The following is a 24,356-nucleotide window of genomic DNA, read 5'->3' on the forward strand; positions in this document are numbered from 1 at the left end:
AAGAAGGGTCTAGGCCGAAACGTCAGCTTTCCTGCTCCTCTGATGCTGCTTGGCCTGCTGTGTTCATCCAGCTCTACACCTTGTTATCTCAGACTCTCCAGCATCTGCAGTTCCTACTATGTCTGAAACAGTCCCTTAAGGTATCAGGATAGGTGGATAAAGTGGTTAAGAAGGCATATGGTAGCTTTGTCTTTTTTATTTGAAGCATCATATTTAAGAGCAGGGAGGTTATATTGGAACTGTATAGGGCATTGGTTAGGCCACAGCTACAGTATTGTGTGAGTTCTGGAATCCATATTGTAGGAGAGGTGTGATGGCAGTAGAGAGGGTGCAAAGGAGATTTACCAGGATGCTGCCTGGGCTGGAGCGTTTCAGTTACAAGAAGAGGTTGGACAGACTGGGGTTGTTCTCCTTAGAATAGAGGAGATTGAGCAGGGACATGATGAGGTGTATGAAATTATGAGGGACATAGTCAGGATAGACATGATGAGATTTTTCCCCTTGATGGAAAGATCAGTAACGAGGGGACATAGAGGAGGATAAGAGACAGAAGGTTTAGAGGAGATGTGAGGAAAATCATTTTCACCCAGGGATTGGTGGGAATCTGGAACTCACTGCCTGTAAGAGTGGTAGAGGCAGAAACCCTCATAACATTTAAGAATTACTTTGATGTGCACTTGCGATGCCAAGGTATACAGGTAATGAACCAAGTGCTGGAAATGGGATTAGAATAGTCAGGTGGTTGTTTTTGATTGGCACAGATGTGATGGAATGAAGATCCTTTTTCCATGATATAGATCTCGATAAATCTATGGTGTAAAATTCTGGACAAAATCATACAAGAGTTAAAGCAGAGGTCAAAATAACATCTCTTTCCTTAGGAGTGAAATTTAGAAATTTTGGGGGCTACTTTTTCATTCTGATGAACTCATTTATTATTTGATACATCATGTATTATTCGTACCTCTTATATTTATGTTGAAAGAAAGGATTTTGGACTCTCACAGAAGCTGAATTAGAGAAAACAATCATCAATATCCTCAATAATTATCAACACTCCATTAAACTTAAAGGTACTAGAAGTAAAGAAAGCAATAATTTTCTAAACTAGAGATTCCACATTGCTTTGCAAAGAATTCATTACCACAGTGATTTAAAGTTCCTTAGAAGCCACTTAGCTGAATATTACTTTGACAGGTTTAAAACTGTTCTCTCTCTTTTATATCCTTCCTCTCCTCTCATGTGCTATAAAGTGGAGGTTGACCCCCCTCTGATAACTAAAACCGAAACACCCAGAGAGGAGCACTTTGTCCTACAATCTGTAATAGGAATGTGAAAAGTGGTGTAACCTGCCTTTCAGCAACTTAAAGTGGTTAAATAAAATAAATCCCTGACACTCACTTTACAATCAACAAGTAGCAATTTATTTATCTAACTCTACCAGTAAATAAACTAACTAAATTATTAACAAACCAAATAAACCCCTTCTAACTACTAACTCCTCCCAAATACAATATGATTCTAATGTTTAGCTATTCCAATAAATACAGCTCCCACTTATATAAAATAAAATAGTTTTAAAAATTTAGAGTTTAGTCTCTCAAAATTATAGCCAGATTATGCATTATCTGGAATGTTCTGTGCCTTCTCTGTCAAATGATCTGTCAGGAACGCCTTCTCTGTTGAGTTTTCTCTAGGAATGCCTTCTCTGTCGAATGTTCTGTCAGGAAAATTAACTAGTTGTGCCGTTGCCATGTTTGATTTAGATGGTGCTTTTTCTAAGACTTAGAGCAGACTGTGAGAGCCAGCGATGCTCTCTTGAGAGCTGAGAGCTGTTAACTCTGGCAGATGGCAGTTAATACTCCTGATTATCCAACTTCCCACTCCTTTTGTACCCTTGATAACATATTAATTTCTTACCATAGGATTGGTCCTACATTGTGAAAACCATCAGATTTAAATTTAAGATAACAAGGTGTAGAGCTGGATGAACACAGCAGGCCAAGCAGCATCAGAGGAGCAGGAAGGCTGACGTTTCGGGCCTAGACCCTTCTTCAGAATTTAATTGGTTTTTTGTATTCTAAGTGTCTGATTCAAATTGATTGACTAAATTCAAAACTTCTTTTCTTGAAAACAAAGCAAAACTGCTGCTTGGCCTGCTAACTGTACAGTTTTTGGATAGAAATGTTTTAATTTGAGGGCTTTCGGTGCACCCACAAACCCCCAAGCTGCTGCCCACAGACATCCTTTTTGAATCTCTAAGCATAGAAAAAGCTCATCATCTTTTAAAGGGACCACGTATTGCTTTCCCCGTAACAATTTACAAACACCAAATTCTAACTTCCTGCCTTCCAATCCACAAGTACTCTACCCAACACATGCAGCCTCCTTCTCTCTTGTATCCTCTCGCATCCGCCTTCTCCTCACGTCTCCCTTGCAGCCTTTTCTTCCCCATATCCCATATTGCAGTCTTCTTCTCCCCTTCACACCTCTTGCAGCTTTCTTATCCCCAATCTATCTTTCAGTTTCATTCTCTGCCCTCACACCTCATAAAGCCCTCCTTTTCCCCTTTCATGTTTTGAACCCTCATTCTCCTCCAACCCATGCTGTCTTCTGGTTGACACTGTCACCCTGGATTTCGCAGCTGGAACTCCTGGATTTGGCAAAAGGCCACATCGACAAAAGCACCCTCGGCCTTCACAGTCTCACTACTTGAACCCCAGCCCCGGCTCATAACTCCCGCCCCTGGCACTTGGCATCTGGTGAAACGTACTCAAGTGAACATTATCAGGAGCAAGGCAAGATAGAACTGATTTGCAATTGAAAAGCAGCTTCTCATCTATTCTATCCATTCTGTTTATGGGGTTGACATTTCTCTGATTGCTCGCCCCCTAGGAATGAATGCTTCCAGGCAATTTGGAGACATTCAAGGGTGGATCCATTCATCACCCATTTCCATTAGGTCTGTTGAGCTAAAGCAGAGTGCTTATTCTTGTTCAGTGCTAATCTATAATGCTAGAGCAAAGCAGAGGATCCTAAGTCAAAGCCACTCAATGCATTATCCTGGGACAATGCAGTACTATGAATATTGCCAAAAATTGCGAAAATAGCTCCATTGCCCAGTGCTAATGTTTCTCACATTCAGTAAGCACAAAATTAAAGCATAACAACTGCATAAAGATATGTTTTCAAGAGCACTTGGTGCTGGACAGTAGATGCTGTCCTTGCCAGCAAATTGATGAATGAAATAAAAATGAACTTCGCAAAAAACACTCAATTCTTTTGAATGTTTCGTCATTCATGTTTCCTTGCCACAAGAAAACTCCCAAAGTGATAATAACAGGTAACCAATCATACTACTGGTGAGAAAAGTAGTTTTCTACTTTCTCTATTGCCCCTCCAATCGTCCTGTTCAGCTTCAGTTCCATGTGAGGCACTAAGGCAGCTAAGTTGTAAAATTTGTTTTACATTCAACAATGTTACATTGATTATTCAGAATAAGGTTAAACAGCATTCATTGCACTGTATACATGCAGCTACAACAGCAGAGTTGCCTGTTATATTTTTTGCTACCTTTACGGCTTTGTGATCTTGCTGAAGGTTAAACTCAGGATAATCAGTCTCTCAGGCTGCCTTAACATATATAAGGATTTTATTCCAGTCTGAATACTGCACAAGATTGATTTTCTAAAAGCCATGAAAATCACTTGATTTGTGAACTCTTGAAAGAATGCACACACATATAGAATAAACACTGATCTGTTTGTGCAGGAAGGAATTTTAGCACTCCAGAGATGAACGAGTTCTTCAATCTTGTTACCATCATCTTTTAACTGCATTGCATCTTCCAACTAGTAGAGATGTTGAGTGGCCTTGCAGTTGGCATGTTTGACCTTTATTTCACCGGCAAAATTGCTTACTCTTCGTTAGAAATAAGCTGCCTTATTTTCTCAGAGACTCACGTGTTATGATGCTGAGCTACACTGACCCAGATTGACTCAAAATGTAAAGACGATCTGTGCTGAAATTATTGATGCCATTTAACCTGGCACTGCATGGGATGAGTTTCTGTGTATTGTTATTAAGTGAGCACTTTGCTTGACATTGCGTTTTCTCATGGTCATCTTATGAATGATTTCAGACCATTTAATCAGAAGGAAAATGGATAATTCTGTAGGGATGGCTGATGTCTTGCCTGTCAAGAGTTGCAATGTCATGTTTGAGTTTATAATTAGTCTGCCAACAGTAACTGTATAAATTCGTACGTGATAAATGAGAACATGAATAAGCTTATCAGAGAGCCGTCAGTGGCAATGTAGCCACACCATGGTGTAATTTAAGGTCTTCAGAGAAAATCTGAGACAATCAAGTGATATACCAAAGTATAGTAATCTTAAAAAGCATTTGGAAAAGGTTTGATTTCGTAACTTGTCATATAGCATGATTTTTCTATAAAGGATGAGACAGATAAACCTTAAACAGAAATGTGAGGAAGTAATATCTCCTAAATTCAGATTTGATCTGTTTCAAACACAGATCAAATAGGTGCTGTTTGCACTGGCCCTCACTTAATGACTTGTTTTTAAATTCATTAACGGGATGAGGACATCACTGGCTAGGCAGCATTTATTGCTCATCCCTAATTGCCTAGAGGACAGTTCAGAGTCAACTGCTGTGGGTCTAGAGTCACGTGTAGACCAGACCAGTTTCCTTCCCTAAAGGGCATTAGTGAACCAGATGGGTTTTTCCTGACAACTGACAATGGATTTATGGTCATCAGTAGAATCTTAATTCAAGATATTTATTGAATTCAAATTCCACATCTGCCATGGTGGGATTTGAACCTGGGTCCCCAGAATGTTATCTGGGTCTCAAGATTAACAGTCCAGCGATAGCACCACTAGTACTAGTACTACCACAAAAGTACACAGAAAGATGGCATAATTTGTAATAATCCAGCTGATGTTTTTTTCTGGGCAAGTTGGACCTCACTCTGAAACCTGGCTTTATAAATCATTGTTTTTGTTTCTTTTTAGGTTTAGCAAGATGATCTCTCACTGAAATATAAGCTCACAAATTTGTAAATATTGTTTTAACAATAAAACAGATGTTTGTGAATTGAAAGAAATGAAGATAAGATAGAGTAAACCAAGCTAGTTACTTATAATTTGAAAGATTTTCAAATGCACAGTAAAAATATAATAGCATTACTCCCAAAAAAACCTCCTTTTAAGTTCCAAAAAAATCCCGTGTAGAGTACTCAAAAGCATACCTTACACAGTACCCACTAGAGAAAAACATACTTTCCTACCTCCTTGATAGGCTTAAGGTATCTGTTACTTCAACTTCTTAATTGGAAACATAGATAGCTTTTTCCTGGAACTATCATACACCCACTTCTGGTTTGAGATTATTACTAACTCCATACTCTAAGGCAATCTATATGATCTTCTTCATCCAAGAACTTCACAAAACTGTCCAAAACAAAGTAAAACTACATAAAACTCTTTCCCCCTCAGCTATGGATATTTCACCTAAGCTTAAAGAAAACAGAAGTTCTGAGGTGATTTTTATATGTGGTATGTCAGAACTGACAGCCAGACTACTCAGACCGTTAGGAATCATGACAGTACACAAACCACAGCCACACTAAGACAGCAACTGACTAGAGTTAAAGACCCAATAGATACAGTGGACAGGACGAATGTGGTTTGCAAGATACCATGTGGAAACTGCACAAAACACTACGTGGGACAAACAGGCAGACAACTAGCAACCCGCATCCACAAACACCAGCTAGGAACGAAAAAACGCGATCAGATGGCCTTGGTTTCAATGCACACAGATGAGAAAAACCACACTTTCAACTGGGACAACACTACTATCATTCTTGGAGGCTTGGCATTCATCCGCGGACTCCATCAGCAAACACATTGAATTAGACCTGATATACTGACTATTACAACACACAACCGGAACCCGCACCTACCTGAAGCAGCACAAACCAGACTATATAAATTCAAACCATCACAAGACAACAGCGTTTCACAGGAGGCTTCACAGCACTGAGGATGTCACCTAGTAAGGGGATAAAATGTCTGATATCAAACCTCCCAGCTCGGCAAACACACCGACATCCAGAAAATGAACTTATTAGCGAAAGACAGCATGGTTTTGTGCGGGGGAGATCATGCCTCACTAACTTGATCGAGCTTTTTTGAGGAGGTGCCGATGATGATTGATGAGGGAAAAGTGGTTGAAGTTGTCTACATGGACTTCAGTAAAGCCTTTGACAGGGTCCCTCATGGCAGACTGGTACAAAAGGTGAAGTCACATAGTATCAGGGGTGAGCTGGCAAGATGAACACAGAACTGGTTTAGTCATAAGAGACAGAAGGTAGCAGTGGCAGGATGCTCTTAGAAATGGAGGGTTGTGACTAGCGGCGCTCCACAAGGACCGGTGCTTGGTGAGTGCTGGAATGCATTGCCAGAGGAGGTGATGGAAGCAGACACATTAGCACCATTCAAGAAGCAGTTGGACATATACATAAAAAGGAAGGGAATAGAGGATATGGACCCTGTAAGTGAAGACAGTTTTAGTATGGAAGGGCAAAATATGTTGACGCAGCCTGGGAGGACCATAGGGCCTGTTCCTGTGCTGTATTGTTCTCTTTGTTCTGTAATACTTGAGAATTATATCTGTGTTCTATTGACATCACAGGACCCTAACTATTTGGGCTGATGAAGCTCCCATTCATTTTTATTGCCCATTTCAAGGCTTCCAGCAAAATAACAACAGCCAGAGCAACAGTGAGATTGGGGTGTTAATTATTGTTTTGCAGCATTCATTAGATTCCTGTCTTGTTCTTGTGAGTGTAGAAGATAGGAATTGGTGCAAGAGTTTCCTCAAATAAACAAAACACTCCATTCCTAAAAACAAGCTCCACCAGCACTAACTCCATCTGACTAATCGCCATGTTAAAATAACTCTTCCCATCTACAAATCTATCCCAGGCAATCCAAGTGCTAATCTGTTGCTTTCCTAATTCTCATTCTCTTGTCTACTCAATAATTATTTCACAATTTAGCAATGAATGACACTTTAATCACTAAAATGCAGTATATTTGGCAAATAATACAAATTTTGCAGAGCCATATTTAGAATGTTCGTTCTGAAACCCACAAGTGGATTATGCTTACTACAGTTAGGAAAACAGTCCATGTTGGGAAAAATATGCTACTTAAACTGTCAATGATTTTATGGAAACTTCATGGATCTTTAATGGATCATCAGTGACTATGAAGGGAGTTGGAATAACATCATTTCCAGAGATTGCATTTTACCTTGTTCCAGCTGACCTGAAAACCTAAGTTCTTCTTTGTCAAATGCTTGTTGGGCTTTGTTGAGGAACTTCATAATTTCAGCCAAGGACTGTATATTTTCAGCAAAGTCCATATAGTCAGTTAAAGCATTGAAAGCTTATACAATTCTGACGAAGAGTCATATCAGACTCAAAATGTCACCTCTGTTTCTCTCGGACACTGCTAGAGCTGTTTAGTTTCTCTAGCACATTCGGTTTTTTATTTAGGATTTCCAGCATCTGCAATACTTTGCTTTTATGAGCCTGTAAATCAACCTATTTAGAGGACTTTGGTCTTAAATGCAGGTCTCCTGGTTCAGAGGTAGGAACACCACGACTGCTCCACAAGAGTCCCTCATAATTGGCTTTTACTTGAGGGCTTATTAAGGCCTGTTAACTAAGACTAAGATTTGCAGAGGCGATGGAGAACAATTTAGATGTGGCTTCCCATCAACTTCACAGCAGTTAGTGCTCCAGGAAGACTTAAGGGCTCCAGAGCAGCCACAAATTGCCCACTCGAAGAATTCTGTGATGATGCATCTGCAAAGATCATTTGTAATTTTATACTGAAAACAAACGGAGAGATGGTACCTCCGAGTGGAAACAACTTCCTCCCTGTACCTACTTTGATACCTGTTGCTGCTTTCAAGTTGAAAGGCTTCTCACTGGAAGTCCAACTTTCCATTTGTTCACCCTCTGGTCATCTCAGGCAAAATCTCAGCATGTGACTCCTTGCCGCACAGCTTCAGCTTCGGAACCACGTTTCAGCTAGATGGCAGAATTGAAAATCCTGCAGGAAAAATTGAGTGTCAGATCATTACATACGTTGCCCAAACTGGTCCCAGAAGCAATTCAGAAAATGTCACTGGTGTTTTTATGATTGGTTCAGTATTTCTGCACTGAAGAGCAGCTATTGAAAAAACTATAACAGATATCAGGATCAATGTGTTCTTGTTGTCTCATTTTGATTGACAAACAGGGCTGGGGAGAGCAAATTTCTAGATTTTTATTCCTGAATTGGCCAGGATATTTTTGTTATCCAGTTGAAAGCCTTTCCTAGAAGATGATACGAATTTAGATTGTTTGGGAGTGCATGCGTCATGATTCAGGAGAGATCATCATTGCATGGCACAGGCAACATAGCCACATCTTTTTAGGTCTCTTAACTTTCTTTTTTCAAAAGCCAAAAGGAATTAAAACAAAGTAGCTGTACATGTTAAGCCTTTGTATAAACAGTGGTGTAATGGGTTTGAGTTAAAGTAGGAAGTGCCCTTTCTCTGTTAGCTGAAAGGATATGAGATTTTACATAATTCTGGTCTAATTTAAGGAACTTTATAAATCAGCACAAATGCACTGTTCAATAGATCACAAGGCCAACTAGCATAGGATGTGAAAATATCACACTTGTGCAGTAGGAGATACATTTCTAAGGTGGTAATTAAGACACAAAGCTTGAAAAGGTGCAAAAGAAGCTGCTCTTTCAATTAACCACCAATTTAACCTGACCAAGATTATGCCCTTTATGCTTAAACTAAAAATAAATCAAATTGAATCTTGGTTTCATTCTCCTACATGATCACGGTTTCCCTTCTTACGAATAGTGAATGCGCCCAAATAATTTATTTTTAAAAGTTGACCCCTGATTTGCTGCCCAAAAATTCTGAACATTTCATTTATGTCATGCTAACTTTGGGAGTTGGCTTGGCAGAAACAGCCTAGTGTGTCTTTTTCACAATTACTCTTTTCTCATTTAAAGTGACAGAAATTGATAGCCTAGGACTGCAGCACCTTGCTTACCCAAAAGCATGGCTAACAGTTGTCAGTTCACAGGAACTGGCATGTACTTCAATCCATTGAAAATATTACTTCTGCATAAGTCGACTCCTCAAGTTTAGTGTACAAATTTGATACCCAACTTTTACACAAGTATATGTGATCTGAAAGTTTAATATGCACAAATATAAGGAAAAGCCTTGAAAAATGCAGTCCAAATTTGCTTTTGTTGTTTTAATTGGCCCTGTACATTTTAGCAAGAATGGATTTTGTTTCTAAATTTTTGCAGGCTAAATATAGCCAAGTGACATTTGTCAAATTAGTCAGTTTATCAAGTTTTTAATAAGGTGAAAAAACATTAAACTTTTAATTAAGAAGCTGATATGATCCTCAGCACGCCTGGCATGTGATAGTGAATGTTCCTGATTGCTGGGAAATTTGACATGAATATTCATGAAGCAACTTAACATCCTCTTGGCTGAAACGAATGAATATAAATGACGTTTTAACTTTATCTCTGGATGGATGTACATGACAGGAATACTGGTCTATCTTGGTTTTTCAGTGAAATTTAGTGCTTTGGGATATGTAAGGCAACGCATCATATAAAGTTAACCTGTGTTACAGTTGGTATCGTGTAGATATGCACATGATGTAACTGTGTTCTTATAAATGTTACTTGAGAATGCAGCTTCCAGTTAAGGTTGAGGAGTCTCTTCTCTGTTTCCCACTCAAGAGTTCATTTACGGTACTATAGAGTGGATTTGCAGGAAACCTGCCCACAAATTCAGGATAAGTCAAGCATCAAATTAGCCGAGAAAGCCACTATGGAACCCATTACGCTGACAAATGTGCAGAAGCAATGAAAATACTGTGATACAGTGAATATGTGAGAAATGTATTAATTTTGCCAGTTTTAATCCATGCAATGGCCTAACCTTGTTAAAGTGAAAGGTACTGATCAACAGTGAGTTACCTCTGGATAAATTTAGTACTCTTTTTGTCTGCCTAGCGTGCTGCCTTCAGGTGAGTGTGATACAGTCTGTCCACCTTGTTGTCAATGCAGTCAGATGTAGTTTCCATGTTGTCATGTTGCAGGGTGAAGTCCTGGAGCATCTCTATGGCCTTTGCAGCTTCAGCCGGCGAAATAGGTGGGATAGCAGAGTGGGCACGTATTGGCCCCCTCTGGCTTATCTATTGTTGAATGTACAGCATCTAGAACTGCCTCCTGCACATCCCTAATTCCAATTAGTCCAGCATTGAGTGCCATGCTTTCACTTTCCTAGATCTCAAGCATTTTAAATACCACCCCCCTACACATCTCCACCTCTCTAGCTCACTTCCATCCTTCAAGGCCCACCTTAAAACATTCCTGTTTGACCAAGGTTTTTATCATCTGTCTTAATATCTCCTTCATGTGACTTGAAGTCAATTTTTGTTTCTTAATGTTTCTGTGAAGCACCCTGGGACGTACCTTGCTATCTATGTTAAAGGTGCTACATAAATACAAATTGCTGCTGCTGTTATTGTTCTAACTCCAAGAAACCTATGAGTTCTTGGTCAAAGTACACATTGAGAAACAAAGTTGGATGGTCATGTTTGAGGAGAGTAAAAGTCAGCTTAACTTGGGAAGCAATGGTTCAAGTCATGCGGAGTCTGAATATTACAGAGGAAAATAAAGACTAGTGAAGTATGAGCTCCCAATTTGACAGTACTGGTCCAGGAGGTAAGAGGTAGGGCTGGTTAAAATGACTTGGCTCTCTGCTTTAGTACCTCCTGGAGAAACCGAGCTGCTCATCACAGACAGATTGGAGCCTTAAACATTCAGAGTGGAGTTCAGCCAAATAATCTAGTCCCAGAGACTTTTCCAAGTATGAAATGCATAAATGGGTGACAGCAACATGACTGCAAACAGAATGGGAATCATAAGAGACCTGGGTAAATCAATTTCTTTCATTTCTGTTATCAGCGTTATCAGCCAGGAGGAGCAGGATTGTCCCAGTGAAAACCGAGAGCCCCTACTCAGCCAAGATTCCACTTGTTGCCTGTTCAGCATGGTACACTTGAACCCAAAACTTTCTGTAATCTAAATCTGAATGTAGAAATAATCTTCAGTCAATGCATCCAAACATGGTGTAGTCTATGGTAAACAATTGAGTGTGAGCATTTAGGTAAATGAAGCTTGGTTTCTATACGGAGTTCCAATATGCCATACCCTCATCAACTGAAACAAATGTGCAAAACTAAGCAATTTTTTTTTATTTCTGAATGTAATGTTATTACAATTAATTCAGGCTCACTTACAATGTGTCAGAATATTGAAACTCAACAGACTGTTGTCTGTCCTACAATTATCTCAAGGTTAAGTATTTACTACCTTTTAGTACGGAGCCAGAATAGACCATTTGGCATGTTGAAGTTGCTACACCATTCAATAGGATTGTGGCTGATCATCTATCTCAACTGTGTTCTCCTGCAGTATCCAATATCCTTAAATTCCTTATACAAACCTTACAAACCCACAATCACTACCATCTAGAATGACAAGGGCAACAGATACATGAGAACACCACCACATGCAAGTTCTCCTCCAAGCCACCCAGCATCCCTACTTGGAGAAAAATCATTCAGTGTCACTGAGTCAAAATTCTGGAACTCCCTATGCAACAGCATTGTGAGTATACCTACACCAAATGAACTTCAAGAGAGTAGGTCAGTACCACTTCTCAAGAAGCTTGGGCAAAAAATACTGGCCCAGTCAGAAATGCCCACATTCTGTGAATGAATGAATAAAAATAATCTCCAATTTCTCAAACATCTACTGATTTCCATTCATATGTCTCTGGTTTATAGAATTGCAAAGTTTCATAATCTTTGACTATTGATGTTTCTCCTTATCCTTTTGTAAATGACTCACCCCTTTCCTGAGACTGTGAACCTTGGTTGCAGACTCCCCAGACAATGGAGAAAATCCTCTTGGTGGCACCCTTTCAAACTTCTTAAGAATTTTATATGTTTCAATTAGATGATCTCACATATTTGTAATTTTTAGGAGAATGTTGGCCTAGTTTCTGAAATCTGAGCTGCACCAACTTCAGCACCAGGGGCAGCCCAAGCAAGAAACAATGGGAAATAAAACAAGAGGTGCTAGAGGTCAGTCAGCATCTGTGGAGAGAGAAACGATAGATCATTTGAACCTTCAAGCTTATTCCATAACTTCATGGGTGGGAATGTTTGCAGTCAAAGGAGGATAGGAATCTAAAGCAATGAATGCATCCTGCTCGGACCAGCAAGACCAATCCTACCCCGTTGTGACACACGGGAAACCGTTTACAGACTTTAAAAAATGGTATTGATTTACCTCCACCCTATGGCCAGGATTCATGCTGGTGAGTTTGAGATGGTACATTAATCAGACCTAGACTTAAAATGATGTGAGCAAATGCACCATTATCAGGATGTGACTCACCCAGTTAACTTACGCCCCCACTGGTCTGAAGACTGCAACCCTCAATATGCCTGAATTCAGACAAGTTAAGATGGAGCAGATGAGAATTTCCCACCACCTTAACCTCCCCAAATGCACTAGTCCAGCTGAACAGAAAGGTTAAAATCAGACCATAAGGTTCATGAATATCAACTGTGTTGTGCACCAGACTGCTCAATTCTGTTGGCTGGATTGTCTATCCAATATTATTCTAACGTTGTTGTTTCCCTGTTTGAAGCAAATAAATCATAATTAACAATTTAATATCAGTAGGAAGAAGAAACACCCCAACATGTATATAAATAACATGCTTCTACTCACTTTACTAAGACTGAAATACTAATGGTGTAGGTCTCGGCGTATTGCAAAATAGGCCTACTTAATATTTGTAAAGACTGCATCTTTCGTGTTTTCCTTTACTTTTGACTGTGGACTGAATTAGAAAAAGGACTGTTTTAATACAAAGGACTGAGGAAGGAATTTTTGTACTCTTAAACAGCAAGTTACTGAATCTCATTGTGTGTGGTGTTTACTCTGTTGCTTTTAAGCAATTGAGCAATGTGTAAATAGATGACGTGGCACTAGGGTATGGGGACAAAGTGAGATTTAGCCAGATGTAAGTCGCTGACTGTTTTGGGCATTTGTGACAAGTCGTAAATGCCAAAAGTCATCAGATGACAACAACGCTCTGTTTTCTTACTGTACAGCTAATGACATCTGGGTGTAAATGATACCACGAGAATCTGTCAGATCTCTGGAAAGGCAGATGGTGTTCCTCTCTCTTTCTCCAGTGAAAATACTTGAAACTAAAGAGAGCCATTTTTTCCCACCCAACGTTATTCCTTTTAACGACTAAGTCACAGACTTCATAATTCACAAAGCCGTTGATCTGTCCACCCTGGGATAAAGGGAAATAACCCAAAATAAAAACTTGGAGAACTAAAGGAATTGGGAAACAAAAGGAACCCCTCCATCAAATCCTGAGGACTGGTGCTATTGAATGGCCTCCCCAGTACTTTTTTTTCTCCATCGTCCTTCACACCAATGTTTTCCTTTTTTATCTCTTTGTATGTGTGTGTAGTCGGGCTTAGAATTTTAACTACAGAAATTTCATGTTGTCAGTTCATAGTTATTTACTTGTTAGAATGTATTCATGTATAAGAAATAGTTATTCTTGTTAAGTAAAAATACCTGGTCCTTGTTTTCTATTAACTTGGTCTATCAGGCAGATAAACAGGAAACTTTGCATACTTTGATAAGATTTTAATTTTTTTATTGACTCCAGAACAGTGGGGCTTGATTTCCAGCACTACCCCAGTGAGACATAACAATTTTCTACTTACATCTGCAAGAGCAAGGTCAGTTAGCTTAGTTGGTCAGATGATTAGAGCATGGTGCAAAATGAGCCAAAACTATGATTTCAATCCCCATATATATTTTCAGGCCTGCTTCCTCACCTAATTCCATGCTTGTGGTGTGCCTACCCTCAAGGTATACATAACCAATTGTTTCTCTGGAGATAGATTCTATCACCCTGTGTGGATTAATGCTCCATACCATATCATGTAGCAAGGTCAGATGATGCAGCACTTGTTTTATTTTGTATTGGTAATTTTATTCCCAGGCCATTAAGTTCAGGCTATTTGTTCAAAGACACTGTTTCAGATGCTGTGTCCTATGCTGCTCAAGCTGCATTTCTTTAATACCTGGCAAGTTCACTACTTCCATCAGTATTTCTGTGTCCGCTTCAAAGAATCCTTTCCATCTCATCCAGCACATACTATTGTCTTTTTTAATGATCTGTGCTGTTATGTCAAATGGACACTGCTTTCACTCTAAGTTCCTTATACATCAATGCTTTCAGCATCTTTGTTTTAATCATAGTGGCTTCATGAGGGAGAGAAATGCACTGGGCTCAGATAATACTGAGATCTAATCTGTCAGTCTTCACTTTCATCACCTTTTGAGCTGTGGCACTGGGAGATAACGTAGTGAAGTTCACGTTTGCAGGACCTGTTGGTTTTCTTTAGTGAAAAGACATCAGCATGCTCTGACATAGTGTGCCTCCTTGCTTGATGAAAATGAACAGACCCTCTGCTCCAATGGTTTTGCATTTCTCGCTCCAGTTCCCTTCACTGATTTGAAGACACTGATTGATTCTTGAGTACTATTTCATGGGTTACTCCCTAGAATCTCAGCCAGAGGTTAGTTTATATACAGAATGCTGGCAGGTTATAGACAGTGAGGACTATATACCCAATCTCTGAATTGTATTTTCACACAACATCAGGATATGCATACTTTCTGACAGGACTCATTGGATAAAGACCTAGTAATCTAGATTCACAGCCTAATTACTTTTCTGCCTCTGTCCCTTCTTTACAAAAATTAGCCTCTTCAGCTAAACTATTGACTGCTTAGGGTGCTTATCTCCATTTCACACAAAAAGCTTTGATTATTCATCCACATAAAGCCTGCTCCGGGAGTCCACAGTGTTTCTGCTGATTCCCTTGCTCAAATAACAGCAATTGTAGCAAACTGTGATATTCCTGAACATTCTTTACTGAATTTTACAGACAGTGCTATTCACTCATTGTGTGAGGGGATTTACTTTTGTAAAGAGATGAGAATTTTGAAAGCAGAATATAATGGGATATGAAATTGGACAATTTCTGTTCACAGCATGATTCGAAGAACTAAATTGTTATGTTTTCCGAGTGCTGAACCAATCACAGTTTCCACAATTGCATTGAAGAAGGGGCTTTATCCACATCAGCAAAACATGGTTGAGCCATTTTTTTTCTCTGCTTTAGTTGCTCCTTAAGTCGCAAGTACTTTAGTTAATGTTAAGGTAAATACTATTTCCACAAACATCAATATGAAAGGACAAGAAGTTTTACGCAGATTTAATTCATGTGTTTCCTTTGTCCACTGTTAATTTCCCTCTTGTGACCATTGTATCAGTTTGACCCCAATGGTAGCGCTCTCAATTCTGAGTTCACTCTCTCCAAGTTCAAGGCCCACTTTAGCATTTCAACACATAACGGAGGCTAGCACTTCATTGTAGTACTGAGGATGTATCGTAAATATTAAACTGAGGGCCTATCTCTCTGTACACAAACACTTAAAAGATCCCAAGATGTTAATTTGAAGATGAAGAATAAAGTTTGGCATTGGCCTAGCCAAAACATATCTGACAATCAGCCACCCCAAGAAATTATTGTTCTTATTTTTTATCATTTATTATTAATATTTGAATTATCTATACGAGTTATCTGTCAAATATTCCTATATAGTATGTGAATGTATTTCATAAGAACTTTGTTGCTATTCAGAGAAGAGAAGCATAATGTCAATACAAAATTACTCCTTCTATCCCAATTAGGTTGCCACTTATCAGCTCCCATATACAATGAGATTAGACTGACAAACCAGTTGAAAATATATTTGCCCCAATCTTTCTCTGGTAAAACCAGATTTAGAAGTCTAGGGTCTGAAACACAAACTATCTGCTTTTGTCTGTACTTGGATCCCAAAACAACTTGTGGGATTTTGGGACATAATTTGTAAGAGTCCTTGTGTACATTTTAAAAGAAAAGAATAGCTTTTTTTGCACAAATTATATAATATAGCTCCAATAAAGGAGTTAAAATCATGACCAGATCAGCCACAATCTTATGGAATGACATAACAGACTTGATGAACTAAATTACCTAATACTGCTCTCATATTTTGTGCAGACTGGAAGAGTAAAAATTGAGTTTGTTTGCAAAAGTTGCACTTCTGAATAATATATTTCAAGCCTTAAAGCTATAACATTTTAATTCAGTATTAGAGCACAAACAATTCTAAATTTAGGTCAAAATGAGATATCACTGCAGTTACTGTGTTTTCTGTCACAGTTTTACATGTTCTGACTCCAATGTGGATAGATTGGTTAGCCTGAAGTCAGCTTTGTGTGATCTCAGTAAACAGTGTGGGAAGTCTGTCTATTAAACTATTTCGTGTCATCTGTAAGATGGGGAGTTTATTATTGCTTGCTCTGTTTAAAATTTTATAGCAGCCAACATTGTTTTCAGAACCAGTGCAATGACAAAGGAAAAGGAAAGCTTATTCTAATCTCCTTCATGAGGCTTTGTTGAGAACAATAACTTCCCCCCATCTCCCCAAGTTGGCCACCTCCTTATTACTGATTAAATGCAGGTTACAATGACTGGCTTGAAATAATCACAGTTTAGAGAAGGACAAGGAAAATTACACTGGAGCTTTAGTCATGAGTTGAAGACAACTTGTGATGAGAATATTCCAGCTATTGTATCAGGGATAATTGGGTTAAACAAAAATCTATTATTTCAATAGAGAAAGAGATTTCTTTTTCCTACGCCAAGGCACCAAAAATTTTTGTTAAACATCTTATGCATTTTTCAATCATTTGGGATTGCAAAAGTTAAATTAGACGAACTCTCTTAAGAATATCAGGAGAAAATGTTTTAGAACTCATTAAAGATCAGTACAAATTAGATTCAGTTCTGAAGAGCTGGAAGAAACATTATTCTGTAAATCCACAAGGTAAATCTTTATCTCTAGTTTACAGCTATAAGCTTTAGACCGTAGAAATTAAAACAGTTTTAAATATATATTTTTACATATATGTGTTCAGTAAAATAAACTCATTGTTGCCTTTCAGATTGTACACGACAAAGATCAAATGTCAGAGGTACATTAAAACTGTGTAAGAAATGTGTTACTTTTGTTTCCTGACCAGGAGATAGAAATTCATCAAGTTTCTGGCAAACTTACAGCAAATTTGGGAACAGAAGAGGCAGGAGCAAGAATAGAGCCCCTGAAGCCTATTAACACTATTCAATAAGATCATGGCAAAAACTGATTTTGGTTATGGGTCTACTTTCCTGCTTGCTTCACCCTGTAATCTTTAACTCCCCTGTTGATCAAAAAGCTGTCAAATTCAGCCTTGACTATACGTAATGACCCAGCCAATGTTGCTCCCTGGGGAAGACATTTTCCAAGATTAATGACCGTCAGAGAAGAAATTCCATCTTCATCGCTATCTTAAATTGGAGACCCGTTATTTTGAAATGGTGCTGAAGATTCCCTGATGCTATTAAGCTTAATCTAGATATAGTGACTAAAGGACATAATTGAACAAGTTCACAACATAAAATACCTGAACAGTGAAAGTATAGGCAGGTTGGGCAATACTAAATATTAGGGGTAGAATTTTCTCTGTGGGCGCAGTTGGTAGGTAAGTCGGCCACGGATTGCGCCTCTTTTGATAAGTGCTTTTCTTTTATTAAGTCTCCACTCTAAATCTGCAATGACCACTGCTTACTCCTGGCACTGCTGAGACTGTAAGAGCTACTAACTAATCAGGTCAGCTGGCTGCTCCCAAGGTGGGAATGAAGGTCACAACTGCCCTCCCAGCTGAATACACAGGATTCCATTAGGCAATTTAGAGAAATACAAAAGACTTCTGGCCAATATTCTGGTAAATATTATCCTCTCAAACAAAAATAGCACCTGAATATTTGAAGCAAATTTTCAATTCTAAAACTTATCATCTGAACTCGAGAGATGTTTGTGGAATTTGAGAATGCAAACTCACTTATAAGATCATGAAATTCTGTCTATTGATCCTGATGGAGAAAAGGTTGTGGATTCTGTTACACTCCCCATGGAAACTGATATAGTTTAAAAACAAACTCAAACTTCAAGTTGATACTGGAAAAGGATAACAAGGTTTGAAATTTTAAGGCTTTTACTGTAACAAAAGACTAAAAACACTATTAAACAAAGTCAGTGTTGTTTTTGTAGGCAATCTTAATTTCAAACTCCAGAAAGGAATGTTCCTCTATTATAATTACACACAATGCAACCTCCATGAATTACCCTCCTTTTTGCAACTAGTCCATAGTTGCTTTTAAATGAATCATGTTTTCCCATTTGACAAAGTAGTAATTTCTAGTGACCATCTCTATATGCTTCCCTCAGTTTCCAGATAGTTTCCCAAAACCAGCAGCAGCAGTGAATCCAGCTCCAATAATTCTGATTGATTGTCACCACCTCCCCACTCACCTCCCGCTCCCCCCCCCCCACCCGCCGCCGCCAACCAACCCCAACCACACCAGGACCAATCTATTTAAATGACTCTAGAATGCACCTTTGCACCTTGATTTGTGACTATCTCCATTCCACATCCAGCTTCAGAAACTTGCCAAGAACCTACAGCCTCCTTTCTCTGCTAACCCTACCATCTAGTGTTCTGTTCTTCACTCTCTTTTCACTTCCCTGAAAGTATACATTTATTATATATATAGTACATTTATTGTGAGTACAGTTGGTGTTTTCATTTAACGTCAGTTTGAGAACTTCATACGGGCCCCTTGACTCAGCCAGGCTTATTGTCAGGCAGCATTTGGTTGCATGACTCCATCTTTATTTTAACCTGAGTTTAAAGGTACAGTCCAAAACATAATCTTGTAAATTGTAACCGAGTATTAATTAGGCATCTGACTCCAGTTCATGATATGCGCCCTCAGCCTGCAAAACTCTGGGCCAGGAATGCTGGAAAGAAGCATTTATCTAGTGGGTGGATGTTTGTAACTTCTGACTTAAAAGTAACTGCAACCAAAGCAATTGCATAGGAACAGAAGAGTAATGAATTACACACATAAAGGCCTGGGGGTGTTAATCTGAGAGATCATTAGGAAAGATCAGATATCCTTTTTTATGAGCTTGTGGACAAAATACAATATAATAACGACAGCATAAAGTGCTGTTTCTGCAGTGCTTTCAACATCTTGGTGCTTCAGCATAGCCTATTCCTGCACTGGAATTAACAATATGTTCTTTACTATTTAACATTGCTTTCCTTTTAAACAGCATTATATTGCTATTTATTTCTCAACAATAAATGCTGCCTTCTGTGCAGCATGTCTGATTAATTATTATTCTCTTTGAATACATCCTTTCTCCTTGAAGCATTATGTAGCCTCATGTAACTTAGTGTCATTCACCAATTAAAATCCTGGTATCAAAACCCTTATAACCAAGCCATTGGTAAGTATTAACAGCAGACAGCTACAGACCAATCTGTGAATGATGGCTGCATTGATATATCTATTACCTTCTGTTTCCTGCTACCTTGCTAACCTATTATCAAATTTCCAACTTTTAACTTGCCCTGTAGGCTTTCAGTTCTATCACCAGCTTCTTTTCAGGAATCTTATGAAAAATGCAACATGTCTGTATAAAGCAGATAAAGCCAGGGTTTCCTGTCAGAATGCAAAGTATTGCTTTTAATACTTCTACTCACAATTCTGCTGGAAGTATCTGTTGTACCATGCAATAGTCAGTTTCTACTTGTTGATTTAAGGGTCAGCCTGTTGTGTTTTCATTTGGTGAGTGGTGCCTCGTGAAGGCAGAAGTATACAAGGGACTCAATTCTTTGATGCATGAGTGACTGCTAATGATGGGTGGTGATCATGTCAGTAGGCTGTGAGCAGGGGAATAAAGAACAAAAGGGTAAGATGTGTTCTGGTATGGTAACATACCCTTTAAGGGTTGGGGGATTTCTTAAACTGATGTTGATCATTATATACTTGAACATGATTTAATGTATTAGTCTCATGGGGCAGCATAACGTGTTGGGCAGTCTGAAGTAGCAATGATTGGAGTAAGATGTACTATAATTAGCTTACAGCATACATTATCTGCATATAGTCTTACCTTCAAATAGGAGAACCCACATTATCATCTCACCAGTCTTTGTGTGTGATTGATAAGTTTCTGTCTATAAAATGAACATCATGATGGGAGCCCAACAACGAATGCACCCAAGATTGTTTCCATGAGAGATAGTCTGGGATTGTAGGGAGGGATGTGTTATATAAGGCTATGGTGCTCAAAGTGTTCATGTTATATTAGTTCCGTCATTTCTGCTGATGTCACACATAGTCAGTGAATGAAGATGGTGAGTCTTCTCTAGCTTTTGGAGGGATTAGATGTATCTGTACCAGCCTTCTCTGGTCCTAGTCACAATGCCTGACCAATGTGGTTGTATGTATTGCTGTCATGAAATAAACTTTTTCGTTCTCCAAGATCATGCGACTTCTGTAGATATTCTACATTGGTACTTACCATCATTCATTAGATAGACCCAAGATAAAGCAAAGACAAAGCAAGGACTGGTAGCTGCAAACTATCTCAAGTAACCCTTACCCAGTACACAGACTGGTAGAGGTGGCAAATATCAGAAGGTACCAGACTGGCCATCAAGGAAAATGCCACAGGATGGGCATGGCTAGAATGGCATGAAGATGGGTTGTAAGGGCAGTAGAAATTGAATCAATTTGTCACAGAAACGATGGGATCATGATAGTGTACTATTGGGAAAGCAGCAAGTCATAGACAGAACTAAGTGATCTTAAACCAACAAAATCATATCTAAGCTCTGCAGTCCTGTCACATCCAGTCATGAATGGTGGTGGACAATTAAACAACTCATTCGAGGAGGAGGCTCCACAAATATCCCTATCATCAATGATGGAAGAGCCCAGCACATCAGTGCAAAAGATAAAGCTGAAACATTTGCAGCAATCTTCAGCTAGAAGTGCTGAGTGGATGATCCATCTTGGCCTCCAGTGGTCCCCATTATCAGGAATACCAATTTGATTCATTCCATGTGATGTCAATGAATGATTGGAAGCACTGGATAGTGCAAGGGCTACAGGGCCTGACAACATTCTGGCGTTGATACTGAAGACTTGTGCTCCAGAACTAGCCACACCCCTAACCAAGCTTTTCCAGCACAATTACAACACTTGCATCTACCCGGCAGTGTGGAAAATTGCCTGAGTATGTCCTATACACCGCCCCATCAGTTTATTCTCGATCATTGGTAAAGTTATGGAAGGTGTCATCAACAGTTACACATAGACAGCTTTGTGTGGATCATTGCAGAGTGGGGGAACATTGATTTTGTTGAAGGTTTTGATGAAAGAATAAGTAGAAATCCTCCATTAAATATGCACTATTGCAATAATGATACTGATTTAACCACAAATAATTTGTGGGTCTCTGCTGGTAACCATTTAATTGGTGAATATTGTGCTGTTTGGATTTTGACCTGTCACTCTTCTAAAGATAGGTCATTCAGCATGTTATTACCTTAAATGTTTCAATAAATATAGAACGGTGTTGTAAAGTGGGAGGATTTGCCAAACTTAATCTGTTCATGATGATGTTTTTGATTAGGTGTGGTGTTGCCCAATCAAGTTTTGTGACCCAGAAACATATTCAGCATTGAGTCCTTTTTCTCTGCTTTCATGATATTGCATAATATCTTAAAAGTTCCAGTAATGAACAAAAGCCATAGTAAAATTCAATTAATCTCAAATAAATCATTATAAATAGTTGCTTGGTCATACAAATCTTGAATGTTGCTGAGAAATCAGGCATATTGCTGACATTTCCATCTTGCACTCATCAGTACAAAAATAAGAATGCCAATTTTCAGGGTCACAACAAATTACAGTGTGGTGAAAAAAGAGCCCTGATGGATTCACTGCATTGTTGTCATTGAAAAATAAATAGGGAACCATAGCCTTCCCAAGCTCCTAGGCAATTCACTAAAGCAATACATCTTGAACACATTCTTTTTCTTTGCAAAGATTGGGATCATGTGTATGGCACTTCTAGCACGTGAGCCACACCATTAACTCAACTGGTTACTTTGAATTGGTTGTTGGTGAAGCTGTTGGCACACTCTGGATTGTTAATCAGTGTTGCCTATTACTTTCTTAGTGGCAACATCACAGTGAACCAGAGTTCTCATGTTAAGCAGTCATTTTGCTTTTTGGTACATCTGTTTGAAGTTTGGCATTCTTACATTTATTCAAAAACATGCAACACAAAAGCCTTCAGCAACATGTTTTCCTTTTCAGCGCTACTCAAGCTATCATAAATAAATTACATTTGCAAGTAACATCACGTTATAGAGAGGGCAGGAGTTCTGAAATATAAGTCATGATCCAAGTATATCTATAGATGTCCAACAGCTGCACACATGAAGGACAATGGCATATATTGCTGTGAAATGTGTGACAAAGAATATTGGTGCCAAAAATATGCCAGGTGATGACAGCATAAGGAGCAGATCAGGAAAAAGATTTTGGAAGTGATCCAACATTGTATTAGAACAATGGAAAGATCTTGTAAATACGTAGTTATGTCAGAATGTAATTAAAACCAAAGAGAGTGACTTTGAGGTAACTCTCTGGGAGATTTCCACCTCTGCATGTAGAGAAAATCAGATTTTAAGAGACAATTTAAAAACAGGTTCAAAGATGAAATAGATCATAATATGTCTAGAACATTAGGCATCTCTAGTTAGGCGTCATCTGAGAATATTGTGGAAAATTCTGTGCAACACACTTCAGAGAAGAGGCAAGAGGTCTTAGGAATGATTCAGAGGAAGTTGTCAATAGTGATATAATGGAAAAAGAGACTTGAATAATGAAGAGAGTTTGAAAAAGTTAGGACTTTTCACCATAACAGAGAAGGGTAAGAGGTGACCCAGTGGTGGTTGTCAAGAGGATTTGTAGTTGAGATAGATTAGAAAACTAAATTATTTAAAATCATGGGCAAAAAATGTACAAAGGAGATAATTACAGAACATGTGCATGATGGGCCAAAAGACCACCTACCATACCATAATGACTGTAAGACTCTAAAAAGAGATTTTTCTTAAATAAGTTGCCTGGATCTGGAATACTGGATCAGAAAAGATAGTAGAACCTGATTCAATAACGAATTAAAAAGGGAGTTGAACTGGTACTTGAGTGTGATGTTATATGGGGAAGGGGGTGCTCCTTTTCTTTTTCTAAATTTTTCTTATAATTTCTGGATAATGACCTGAGGCAAATGGAAAGGGCCAATCAGATTAGGCAATGAATGCTTGGCTAAAAGACTGGTGCCGCAGAAGTCTGTTCCAGTGGGGCACTGGCACCTGCACTGGCAAAAGTCAGGACTGTAATATTGGAACAGTGTAATCCAGAATCATGGTGGGAACAGTGTTCTAGCAAACTGCATAAGTACGCAAGTAGAGAGGGTTTTAAAGTAAACAGCAAAAGCAAAAAATCAAATTGAAGAATAGAGACAAGGAAAGAGGGAGAAGTATTAATATGGGAACGATAGATCAAGGGACAGCTGTGGATGAAGAGAAACTAGTGGATCTTATTTCTCATTTTTCCAGATGGCATTTGATAAGGTGCCACGTCAAAGATTTGCTGTGGAAAATAGAAGCTTATGGTTTAGTGATAACATAGTGGCATGGGTAGACGGTTGGCTGGCTAACAGGAAACATAGCGTAGGCTTACATTGATCAATTACTGGCTGGCAAAATGTAAAGAGTGGTGTGCCACAGGGATCAGTGCTGGCCTCAACATTTTAGAATTTACATCAGTGACTTTGATAAAGAGATGGAAGATGTGTTTACTAAATTTGCTGATGACAAAAAAGATCAGTAAGGAAGTAAGAGGACATAAGGAGGTTACAAAAGGATAGAGATAGCAGGAACTGCAGATGCTGGAGAATCTGAGATAACAAGGTGTAGAGCTGGATGAACACAGCAGGCCAAGCAGCATCAGAGGAGCAGGAAGGCTGATGTTTCGGGCCTAGACCCTTCTTCAGATTTCTGAAGAAGGGTCTAGGCCCGAA

The 24,356-nt window shown here is 38.8% G+C and overlaps 1 protein-coding gene across 1 annotated transcript in view; it reads left to right on the forward strand.

Moving 5' to 3' along the window:
- Positions 1–24,356, forward strand: part of igsf9bb (immunoglobulin superfamily, member 9Bb) — a 565,867-nt gene that overhangs the window by 291,506 nt on the left and 250,005 nt on the right. The gene's annotated exons all lie outside the window — the stretch shown is intronic.

This window comes from Rhincodon typus, chromosome 32 (assembly GCF_021869965.1).
Source record: "Rhincodon typus isolate 14 chromosome 32, sRhiTyp1.1, whole genome shotgun sequence".
Lineage (NCBI taxonomy): Eukaryota > Metazoa > Chordata > Chondrichthyes > Orectolobiformes > Rhincodontidae > Rhincodon > Rhincodon typus.